The sequence below is a fragment of the Mauremys reevesii genome, linkage group 3 (assembly GCF_016161935.1).
Source record: "Mauremys reevesii isolate NIE-2019 linkage group 3, ASM1616193v1, whole genome shotgun sequence".
NCBI classification, from domain to species: Eukaryota; Metazoa; Chordata; order Testudines; family Geoemydidae; genus Mauremys; species Mauremys reevesii.
Window position 1 is genome coordinate 43804423 of NC_052625.1, and position 12181 is coordinate 43816603.

General features: G+C 42.2%; 1 protein-coding gene across 4 annotated transcripts in view; it reads left to right on the top strand.

Annotated features, from left to right (window-relative positions):
• The window catches only part of TRAF5 (TNF receptor associated factor 5), a 34877-nt gene that overhangs the window by 4411 nt on the left and 18285 nt on the right, over positions 1-12181 (top strand). Inside the window, exons 2-3 of one of the 4 annotated variants that reach the window (XM_039533091.1) lie at positions 4753-4874; positions 6258-6404. The exons of 2 other annotated variants lie outside the window; for them this stretch is intronic. The gene's annotated coding sequence lies outside the window, so the exon portion shown is untranslated. The remainder of the gene's footprint in view (positions 1-4752; positions 4875-6257; positions 6405-12181) is intronic. One more of the 4 variants, XM_039533092.1, reaches the window with a different exon arrangement.

The following is a 12181-nucleotide window of genomic DNA, read 5'->3' on the forward strand; positions in this document are numbered from 1 at the left end:
TTTCCCCTTTATTTTAAGAGCAGCCAATCTTCAGTGTACCATTGCTGCCAATAGTGATTTCAGATGGTCACTGAAAATCACTTTTGCCTTCAGACATTTGATAGTCTCTTATTGCTAAAAGTTCAATCTACATTTTCTTAATCACCTCAGACAGTGGTGTGACTGAATAAAAAAGAGAGCTCATGAAGGAGGAGAGTGATCTGAGAGCCATTAATAACGTAATTTAGCATGGGAGGGGGGCAACCTTTTGTGGGGGTGAATTAAGATAAGAGTTTAACTTTATTGTAGTAATTCAGATGAATAAGCTGAGTTGATTCTGGGGTTTCTATTCACATGCGGATTAAATTTTTTATTAAAGTTAATGTTTAAAGTCAAATTTATACAAGTTAAGAGGGAAGGTACGTACCTCTGGGGTCAGGCCTGAGTTATGAGGCATTACAAGTATCGGTTATAAGGTTCACGAAATACATACATAGCACGTAACCAGCATAGACCCAGAGTGGGGTGCAGGAGATTTTAAAACATCAGTGGATAAGTGGGCTCAGGTACGCCACCCATAGAATGTATTTAGAGTCCAAGTCAGTATTGGTGTAGTGAATAAGTATATGGGTGGGATGTGTCCCTTGGTTCATCAAGGAAGGAAGTGGATTGTTTCCTTGGCTGGTGGTCTTGATTACTCGACCTGGTACTGATGGTGTTTAGTACATTCAGAACAAATCAAATTGCCAAGAGTGGTGAAAATTTAAAAACAAAAATCTTTTAGGTCCTTGCAGTGGTTGGTGATGGGCAAATCAGTTGAAGCCCTGTATAGTAGCTGTCAGTGAGTCAATAGGCAGATTATTATAGCCCATCACCAAGACCCCAGTCCTACAAAAAAATGCAATAGTCGACTCATCTGTTTGCAAAAGTGAGACCTTATTTTGGCCCTAATGCACTTCCATTTAAGAATTTTTTTTAAAAAGAACTAGTATTATGACCTTTCTTTATCTCTCATTGTCCTTTTCTTCTTTCTCTCTTCCTGCCACTTGTCTGTGGCCTACGCTGCGGGGGTCAATGTAAGATACATAACTTCAGCTACGGGAATACCGTAGCTGAAGACAACATATCTTATTTCGACTTACCTCCCGTCCTCACGGCGCGGGATCGACGGCCGTGGCTTCCCCGTCGACTCCGCTATCGCCGCTCGCTCTGGTGGAGTTCCGGAGTCAACAGGAGCGTGTTCGGGGATCGATATATCGCGTCTAGACAAGACGCAATATATCGATCCCCAGTAAATCAATCGCTACCCGCCGATATGGCGGGTAGTCTGGACGTACCCTATGTGTTGCCTCTGTCCCAGTACACTCCCCCTTCTCTGTTTCCTACCACATTTCCTTTCACTCTCTCTCATTATCCCTTTCCTGTCTGTGTTTTTCTCACTTACCTTCATCCTTTCCCCACATACTTAAAATAAATAATCCTTTGCCATCCTTTACTGTTTCCTTCCTCCTTTCTCTTGGAGGGTCTGCAAAATACTTCTAGCTGCAGCAGAAATTGGAAAGGGGTACCTGAACAATAGCATGAAACTAGTGATTTCTTTTCACTTGCAGAGTGAAATTGACTAAAACTGTGAGGCATCCTTGTGGCACCTTAGAGATTAATAAATCAAATAAATTTGTTAGTCTCTAAGGTGCCACAAGGACTCCTCGGTTTTTTTTGGTTTTTTTTTTTTTGCTGATACAGACTAACATGGCTTCCTACCCCTCTGAAACCTGACTAAAACTGGGATCCTAGTCCGTCTCAACTTCTCTTTTCAGGGCTTTCCCCAAAGCTTTCCTAGAAGCAGATGACATTTTCTGGTGCTGTGCTCACATAAAACTATGTTTTCCTGCAAGCACTATCTCATGCAAATGAAATAAAGTAGGAGTAGCACTTCCTTCTACAGCTACCAGACTTTTGTGGAAAATCCATATAACAGCAGTTATTCTGACCTCCACAAGTGCAAAGGTTGCATATACTCAACATCTCAGTCACGATAAGTCCTGAGGGCAGATGTCATTTGTAAAGATGTAGGGGGGGAAATCAAAGTCCCAAACCTACAAACCCTTAATCATGCTAGTAGTCTTAGGCCTTGTCTGTACACAAGGTGCACCAGTTTAATTGTTCGAATGAAGCAAGGCCCTATGCTAAAACTTGATGGCATTTCTTTCTGTTTGCCTGTATGCCGCATGATAACTTTTGACCACTCAATCTGATCCATTCCAAATTTCAGGAAACGTTCTAGGAATCAGTGGGCAGAAACTTGTTGATTTAGGTGAAAATCAGAATTCTGGAAGGAGATGGAGGACAAGAAAATGGAGTCCCTTGAATCTGGTTAGCAGATCCAACAGTTTCAACCATCTCTGTAACTGTAGATCAAAGAACTGGTTGATGGCAGCCATTAACAACTTCCAGCATAACAACAGCCTCATCTCAGCTCTGCCCAGTCTCCCAGTGAAATAAATTTGTTAGTCTCTAAGGTGCCACAAGTGCTCCTGTTCTTTTTGCAGATACAGACTAACACGGCTGCTACTCTGAAACTTGAAAATGTTGACACCCTGGCTTATCTCCCAGATAGAAAGAAATAATAAGAATGTTAGGGAGGAAGAAGGGCATGGGGGACCAAGAGGGCACCCAGAGCCCCCGTTGGTGGGAGGGGGGAAAATGGGAATAATGGAATGTGGGGGAGGAGGGTGGACACGCAGAGACCCTGTGTGACCCAAAGGTCCCTATTCCTTGTAAACAGCTCTCATCTCAAACCTGACAAACTCACTACATCAAATGCATTGCTTACAGTATATTTGTCCATAAAAGGTAACACGTAAGGTCTCTATTGAAAGATTGCAATTCATTTATGTTCATAATTGTAGAATGATCTGTGTGCGGGTAGTTCTGAAGGAATAATGAAACTATATTGAAGTTTATACTCTTATGGTCCTAAAGTTAAAAGGAGTCACAAGGGAGTAATATGGGAGTGATGGTCTGTTCCTGCAGGAGGGAGCTGCCACCCCACCCTGGTTAGCCAGTGATGTAATGCAAGACTGTGTGCCCCATTCCAGAACAGTCAATGGAAAACTATCAAAGACAACTGAAAACAATCAAAACCACCTGGAGGTAAAAAAGGAATATTATATCAGTTGGGGGAATTGTCCAGTCTATGAATAAAGACAAAAGACCATTACAGTATATCCGAGTGGGGAGAGGCATGCTAGATCCAATCACTGAAGAGACATCTTGCCGAATGTGGGTTTTTGTCATGAAATAATTGGATTGTGGTTCCTGTGAAGCTCTGCAACAGACTGCATGTGTGGGAGTGGCTGGGGGTGGGAACTTATTTTTAGATAGGAAAAGTAACTATTAATAAGTGTAGGCCCAAGTTTGTGTTTTATGATCTTATTTTGTATGGTAACCATTTCTTTCTATCACAGTCTCTTGTTTGTAGTGCAATTTTTCTGCTTGCTTAAATAAACCTTTTGATCATTACAAGTGTTGTGTGGTTTACAGGACCAGCGGTTGAAGGTAAAACTGATAAATTGGGGTACACTGCTCCTTTGGAGGCAGAGAATCTGGGATTTCTGGGAATAGCCAGTGTCAGGGGCTGGATATCGCAGGGGAATGCTTCAAGAGGACTTGGGGACCAGGGTGCACCTATTGTTATGGCAAAAACAGGGCTGGCAGAGCCCAGAGGAGAGTACTTGAGTGGCTGAAAGGTTGGCAGTGGCAGAGGGTATAAAGGTCTCTCTCAATCCTGGGTTCCCTGAGAACTGTCACACCTTGGCATGAAGGAAGAGTGGTAGGGTTTCAGGAAGTCACTGAAATAGAGGGGGTTGGGAGGGTAGTACAAAGGAAGCGGGGGGTGGGGGCGGGATGGAAGGATGAAAGTAGCCCCCAGTGTATCCATTTAGCTTGGCAGAGAGAAGCAACAAAGTGGGTGATCAACTAGTTGGTGGTTTTCAAACTTTTTTTTTTCTGGGCACCCAGTTGAATAAAATTGTCGCTGTTGCTGGCTGCTTCCGGGGCGCAGCGCGGTGTTGGGCAGCACCGCCGGCTGGACTTTTAACATCCTGATCGTTGGTGCTGACCAGAGCAACCCAGTGCCTTACCTGCCGCGACCTAGTCCTGAGTCGCAACCCGAACTTTGAAAAACGTTGATCTAATTTAAATCTGTTTCTAAACTAATTTAGTTAAACTGGTGCAAACACCAGTACAGTTGCTCTTGTTTTGGTGGAGTTGACTGAATTGAAAAGTCTGGTTTAAACCAAAATAAGACTATCCACACAGCCTTTTGCACAGATCTAACAAAACCCATTTAAAATAGCATCGTAAATTAAACCGGTGGCAATTTCTCATGTTGAGAAATTATTATTTCTTATTCACCTGACGTGAGTGGCACTGCCTGTGTGAGTAAAGACTGCTTGTGTAAGGAAATGCAAGAGTGGGCCCTTCCTTTTGTTTACATCTTTACAAATGCCATCTTTCCTTGTGACCAAAGAATTGTCAAATCAGTTACAGCTCCATTGAAACTGGCAACATTTTAATGAAAACTATAAATGCTCAGCAAGAAAAAATGTGAAAAGGGGTATTTCTAAGCTTATGTTTCTCCAGAGACAATCATGCTGCAGTGGGTAGGGTTGTATTATTTCAGTCACTGCAGCAGAAGTTTAAAGGAGGAATATCTTTAAATGGTTTGCCTTTTTGTCCTAACATTTTCTGTGTTTGTTGTTTTCTTTATAGAGGTGATCTTTGCAAAGCTAGTCTTGGGGGATTTCCACTGCCTTGCTGTTTAAAACCTACCATAGTGTTGTTTTAACCACAAACAATCTCACTTTCTGTTCAGGAACAGACACAGTTTTCAGGTACAGTTCTTTCAAAATAAATGTTGTAACTGTTGGCAATAGACTAATAATGGCACTTATATTTACCATCTTCAAAGCACTCTTCAAACATTAACTAATTTTAAACCTGATGTTTAAATAACATGTGGATTTGTTAATGTAAAGCTTTAGGATTTGAAAGAGGTTGAGAATGATTTTGTAGTTTAACTTTACGAATTCACATCAGATTATGTTGTTGCCAGAAGAGGCATTAAGACATCCAAGCATGGGCACAGAAATTTAAAAGTGATTGTAGAAAAGGAAAGGCTTAATTATTAAATTTCACCATATTATAGTTTGAGCAAGAAAGGTGACTCTTACCATATCAGTGTTCTTTTTCATAAAGTTAATGTGGTACTCTACACACTTGAAATGCTGTTGTAGGAAAAGCTGAAGTGTTTTAATGAGAGACTGGATTACTGTGTATTAAGTGCAGTACCAATTTTACTTGGCTTATAGCTCTTGAGTGCTACCTTTTTATAGTTACAACTATTATTAGATGTTAAGGACAAAATTATTTTTCCATAGTTAAAAACAGTATGTTTAAGACTAATGCTGTCCACATTATTGCCAAATATAGCAATGCAGATATACTACAGAGAACTCCTTGTACAGTAGAAACATGCTAATTAACATTAATGATTGGGAGATCCATAGTAAATCAGCCAACATTACAAATAAGCAAGTCAGCAGAAAAATACAAACTCAGAGCTACTGCAGCACAAAAAGTCCTGTTTGGTTTTTTTTTACATTTATAGTTTTAATTATTAGATACACCTCCACCCCAATATAACGCTGTCCTCGGGAGCCAAAAAATCTTACCGCGTTATAGGTGAAACCACGTTATATCAAACTTGCTTTGATCCACCAGAGTGTGCAGCCACCCCCCCCCCAGCGCTGCTTTACCACATTCTATCCAAATTTGTGTTATGTCGGGGTAGAGGTGTATATGTACACACCATGGTGTGCTTTGTAAAAAAATAAAGAAGTCTTAGTCTTATGGGATCTCACTACAATACTTGCCTGTTAAATCTTCACAAAGAAGTAGAGTGAGACTGCAGGGTGTTAATGAGAAATTGGGTTTGAGGATTAGCAAACTGATAATTAGCAGGGTTTTACTGTGAATTTATAATAAGGTGACAGGTTTCAGAGTGGCAGCCGTGTCAGTCTGTATCAGCAAAAACAATGAAGAGTCCTTGTGGCACCTTAGAGACTAACAAATTTATGCCCAAATAAATTTGTTAGTCTCTAAGGTGTCCCAAGGACTCCTTGGTTTTTTTTATAATAAGGTGACATTTGAATTCAGGTTGGATAAAAATCAGTTATTTACAAAGCTAATTGAATTTGGTTTTGTGCTTTATGCAGCAGCATCCCCCGTGGATCTTCAAGCTAGTATCCAATCAGGAATTATTGCTGTTAGAAGTATTAGCCCCTGCATACCAACTGTGGCTACTGTTGTGTGGCCACTAAGGGCTTAGGCCAGTGGCAGAACAGCTCATGAGGACTGAGCAGGTAGGTGGAATGGGAGCCAGCCCTCCAATGCAACGAGGGTCTCCTTCCTCGAGGAGCCTCAGGATTGAGAAGCTACCCAGCAAACATCCAGAATCCTTTCCTCCCCTATGGGAAGCACTCCACAGGGTTGTGGGGATCCATGGATGTGGATTGCATTGCCAGGGCTTAAAATATATACTCCTAATATGTGGTAGGCCAGCTGTTACTTTCAGGTGATTCAGTATAATCTGCCATATCTTTAATCTGTATTTAATTATATGCAGTAGGCCTTTAACCCGTTTTACATTTCCATACACTGTGATATAATTCAAGCACTCTCTTGACCCCCCCCTTCCCCCAATACAATTACTGCATGTCAGGGCTCCATATTACCAGTAAATCACATTGCTGGATACTTAACTATATAGCCCAATAATAGTCAGTTGGACCACCTTGCTCATCAGGCAGTTTGGGTGGCTAATTTAATGAATGGTATTTCCTTCATGTTCCTCTCCCCACACCTCCACTGCAGTGAGTTGATCTTAGACCTCTAACCTATACTGGATTTTGCAGGACATTTTGGCTGGATCAGATTCCTATCCTAGTGTATCACAACGGAAGACAGTTTTCTGAGGGAGAGACAGAGAGGTTCTGTTCGCTCTGCCACATACTCTGGAGCCAAGGACATACTAAGTTGGGAGCCTGGAGACCATGAGTTTAAACTTTATACCTTATGACTGTTGTTTATACTTCCATGTACGTCATAGCCCTTACTGCTGAGCAATGTCTTATACCCCAACCCTAAAAGGCAATCGTGATGTAGGCTCCCATTTTACGGAGAAGGGAGTTGAGCATAAAACCCAGGGCTCTAGTATGGGAGGCTCAACTCTTACACACTGAGCCGTACCGCCTTTCAGAGTGAATGTACCAATAATGAGCTTTGGTTATCTTATCTCTAATCATTACAGCATTCTCCTATCTTGGAGCTAAGGCTTGAAACCAGGATTCCTGATCTCTGATAGTCTACTGCTGTCTAGTAAAGAGTTGTGCAATACTGGCAAGGTGTGTTCCAAGTCCCGCTCTAGTGGCTGGTTCCCAGAGAGGTTAACAGTTACTTTTGTAGCTCAAGTGGTAGAGTCTGTGCTGGGAATCTGAAGCTCTATGATTCAGATCCAGCTGATGACCCATACAGGCAGACTTAATGGTTGCATGTGATTGAATTTGTTCTTTTTTTTTTCAGTTTTCTTTTTAAAATGTATTTAATTCACTTACTGAGAGAACACATTGAAAACTGGTTTTATAGTTGAAAACGTGTCATTGATAGTGCACACAATATAGGAATTCCACACTTTGGCCATTTGTCACATATTTTGGTTGCTGGCATAGGCGCCGACAAAAAAAATTAGTGGGTGCTTAGCACCCACCATCAGCCAACCTCCCCCCTCCCCTCCAGCACTTCCCACCCACAGCCCCGCTGATCAACTCCTCCTCTTGCCTCCCACTGCCTCCTGCATGCCATGGAACAGCTGTTCAGCAGCATGCAGGAGGTGCTGGGAGGGAGGGGGAGAAGCGGGGAGGGGTGGGAAGAGGCGTGGTGGGACCTTGGGGAAAAGGGCAGGACCGGGGGCAGAGCAGAACAGGAAGAGGCGGGGTGGGGGCTCAGAGGAAGGGGTGGAGTGGGGGCAGGCCTGGGGTGGGTGGGTGGGGGGGCATCGAGCACCCCCCAGGTAGAGAGCAAGTCGGTGCCGTTTGAAGATTGAGAGGAATGGTTGACCTGTTTCAATAATTTGTTGGCATGACGGCAACATTCTAGGGAGTAGTATCATCCTGATTGACTCATACCATGTTCCACTCAGATCCTACTGTGTGTTCTGCATACATGTATGAACAAACAATTTAGATTATACATGGCCCATATAAATGGAAGGTGCATAGCCTCATTTGGTCTGGTGCTAGTTAAGGGGAAATTGCCCTGATTTAGGACAATTTATTTTTTTTGTACTGAAAACTTCCCATAGTAGATTTTTTTCAAAACTGTGTGGCTTAAGGATTTATGAGAGTGAGAAACCTATTGTAAACTAGCATCTTCATACAGAAAGCTATTTTGTATGCAGTGTGTTTATCCTGTCTTTGATGAGGTTGGCCTTTATTATGGTGGCATGGGTGTGGGTTGCTGAAGTAAAAAGCAGGGGTGACAGTGAGCACCTCTTTATTGTGTTGCTACCAAGATCTAGTTCTTGTGAAGTTCGAATGTGGGACATGGGCTTTGTGACGACTATTTAAACCCATTTTTGTAATGTAGGGTCAAAATTAATTATTTAATACAGCCTATAGAAATTCCTCTAAATCAAATCCCTTTTTTGTATTTAGGTTTACTGTGGACATAGAGGTTTAATTTATTTTACATTTTTGTAGTGACAATGTGAAAGTCTATTCACAGATATGTTTTGTGTCTGTTTCCCTTCTGACACAAATGTGTCTCATATTATCCACCCCCATCTAATATTTTTAAAATATTCTGATGTGTGTGTGTGTGTGTGCATGCGCGCATTATAATAGTACAGAATGTTCACTTTGCATATTTAGCTGTTTGACATGCAAAAGTTAAAGCATACAGTACCTACTGTGTTGGTCAGCCATCAGTTTAAGCAGGAAGTTGATTCAGTTAACCCATAGAGCTCATTATATTGCAAAAATTACTTTTTCCTTTGTCTGTTTTGCTTTGGTGTGAGTTGAAAGAACACAGGCATCAAATACTTGAAGCCGGAAGTGGAATTACAGTGTCTGCACCCTAGTTTCCTGTGTCTAGAGTGAGTTACACAGGACATACACATTCATATTCAGGCATCATGTTTATTTGTAATGGTTCAGATCATATCATCTTGGATGTTCTGTAGCAACAGGCTTGTTTACATAGTAGTAATGCATAGCTACACTGCTGAACTAGTCACACTGGGCTAAATTCACCACTGATGTAAACAGGTGCAGCTCAGTGACTTGTACCGGTAGTGAATTTGGCCTTAATAGCTCAGTTCAGCAGTGTGAACCCATGGTCTTTTTGAGCTGGGCAAGACCTGGAATGCTACAGGTGCTGACTCCATTGATGGTCTACTTCTCTATTGAAAGATTAGTTTGTAATAGAAGCCTGGACCAGAAAATACAAACCTATTGGCCAAGGAATTGCAGTCATGTGCTCCACAACTCCTTGTCCCCATCACTACGTGCTGAACCTGTGAAGGCCAAAGCTAGCTTCCCTTTCCATCCCCTAGAAGGGAGGCAGATAGGAAACTTGGCCTTTAAATGATACCATATGTGCTTTGACTGCATTGGATCAAGAAGACTTCTTAGCTGAGATTTCTGATGACAGACTTGCATATAGAAAGTACTTCATTGAAAGTACTCCTCCCTGCACACTTGGACTTCTTTAATTTTCTGTAAACATGCAAGCATTGCTGAAATGGAGGAGAAGCCTTCATGAAGAAAAGAGGTGTGTGAGGGGGGTGAATACAGTCTTAGTAGGAGCTGTCCGCCACGGGACAACCAAGACAAGCGTTGCAGGAAGTGTGGCAACTCCAACGAGACCCTGCCCCACGTCCTGTGCAGCTGCAAACCCCACTCCAGAGCCTGGCAGCTGTGCCACAACGCCATCCAGAACCGCCTCCTGAAAGCCATCGCACCACACCTGGGGGAGATCTCCATGAACTGCGCCATCCCCGGTACTGACAGCCAGCTACAACCTGACATAGTCGTCACCAACGAGACCAAGAAAAAGATCATCCTCGTTGATGTCATGGTCTCCTTTTAGAACAGGACCCCAGCATTTCGCAAAGCCTGAGCTCGTAAGCTGGAAAAGTACGCCTCCCTGGCCAACACCCTGAGAGTGAAGGGCTCCGAAGTGCAGATGGACACCCTGATCGTTGGAGCTCTGGGCGCCTGGGACCCCTCCAATGAGCGTGTGCTGCGGATCTGTGGGATCGGTTGATGCTACGCACGGCTCATGCGGCACCTCAAGGTCTCAGACACCATCCGATGGTCCAGGGACATCTACATCGAGCACATCACCAGCCACCGACAGTACCAGGAGTCATGAGCCAGAGTGACATCGTTCTTCGACTACGAGAAAGGGACCAAGAGACTTTCTCCGTTGGATCATATGAACTGGAACCATAAACTCCCTGAACATTAAATCTCACCAAATGAGAGTCAGTCCATCCTCATCATCCTATCCACTCATTATACTCCACACCCGAACATAGCCACTTTATGAACTTCATACCCTCCTATCTCAATGTCTGTACTTTGATCCATCAACCTTTTACCTCCAATCAGGGATATTGCAGATTATGTATTCCTTATGCCACCCGATCTTAAACCAAACTTTGCACCCTTGATAATCTGTATGTTATTCCCTGATAACCAGAAACTTCTATGTTTAAACTCTGTACCATTCACTTTTTTTAAACATCATCTTAATAAAAATTTTACCTTGCTAAAAGTAACGATCTTCAGATCTTATGTGTGCATCTTAAAAATGCCTGAGGAAGGGAATATGTTAATTCCAGCAAAGTAGTTGGAAGCTATTGGTGAAATAAAAGAATGTGTTTCAGAAGGAGATAGAGACTAGTGTTGTTGAATTAATTAGCAAAGAGATTTATGAATGAGGTTTTGGATTTGACTTTGGATCACAATTGCATTTCTAGTTAAATGTATACTCTCAGGTTTTTATTGGTAAAATCAGGCTTGTGATATTCTTTTATCATTGATTTGTGTGTTTGTGTTGACGTTACTGGATGCGACACAGCTACTGGTAGCCCATATGGGAAGAATTTATCTTGTTGTTTGATATTGTCTCCATGTAAGTCTAGGTGAAGGAACTTTGTTTCAGGTGCATATGTGAGGGGTTGAAGATGGTGAAATTTGCATTCTGGATGTGTTCAGAAAAAAGAGGTGTGGGCTCTGATCTGAATGTGGGATTGGGTACTGGGAACTCCACAATCCTAATCTCAGTTCTGACATTGACTCCTGTGGCCATTAGGCAAATTGCTTAGGCCAAAATTTTCAAAAGTGTCCATTATTTTTCAGTGCTTTAAATGTTTTTAAAATATTCATTCTGAGACACTTGGGGCCTGGTTTTTGCCCCAAACGCCCACTGACTTCAGTCAAATTGTGAGTACATGTCATTTCTAAAAATTGGATCCTAGGTGTCGCAACTGAGGTCCGACAAATTAGTGGAGGGACTTGATAATTTGGACCTTAATCTCTCTGCCTCGATTTTTTCCACCTGTAAATTGAGGCTATTAACACCTCTGACTCATGGGTGTTATTAAAATGACTTCATTAGTCATGAGCACATTGAATATGAAAAGCGCTATGTAGGTGCTAGGCGTTGTAATAACCTTGTACTACAGAGTCATCCTCATCTCCACTGACAGCTTACCTTCAGTATCCAGAAAGATAATGAAGCAAATAATTAAGCAATCCATTTGCAAGCATCTGGAAGATAATAAGGTGATAAGTAACAGTCAGCATGGATTTGTCAAGAACAAATCATGTGAAACCAACCTAATAGCTTTCATTTACGGGGTAACCAGCCTTGTGGATGGGGGGAAGCAGTAGATGTGGTATATCTTGACTTCAGTAAAGCTTTTGATACTGTCTCGCATGACCTCATAAACAAACTAGGGAAATACAACCTCGATGGAGCTACTATAAGGTAGGTGCATAACTGGTTGGAAAACCATTCCCAGAGAGTAGTTATCAGTGGTTCACAGTCAAGCTGGAAGGGCATATAGAGTGGG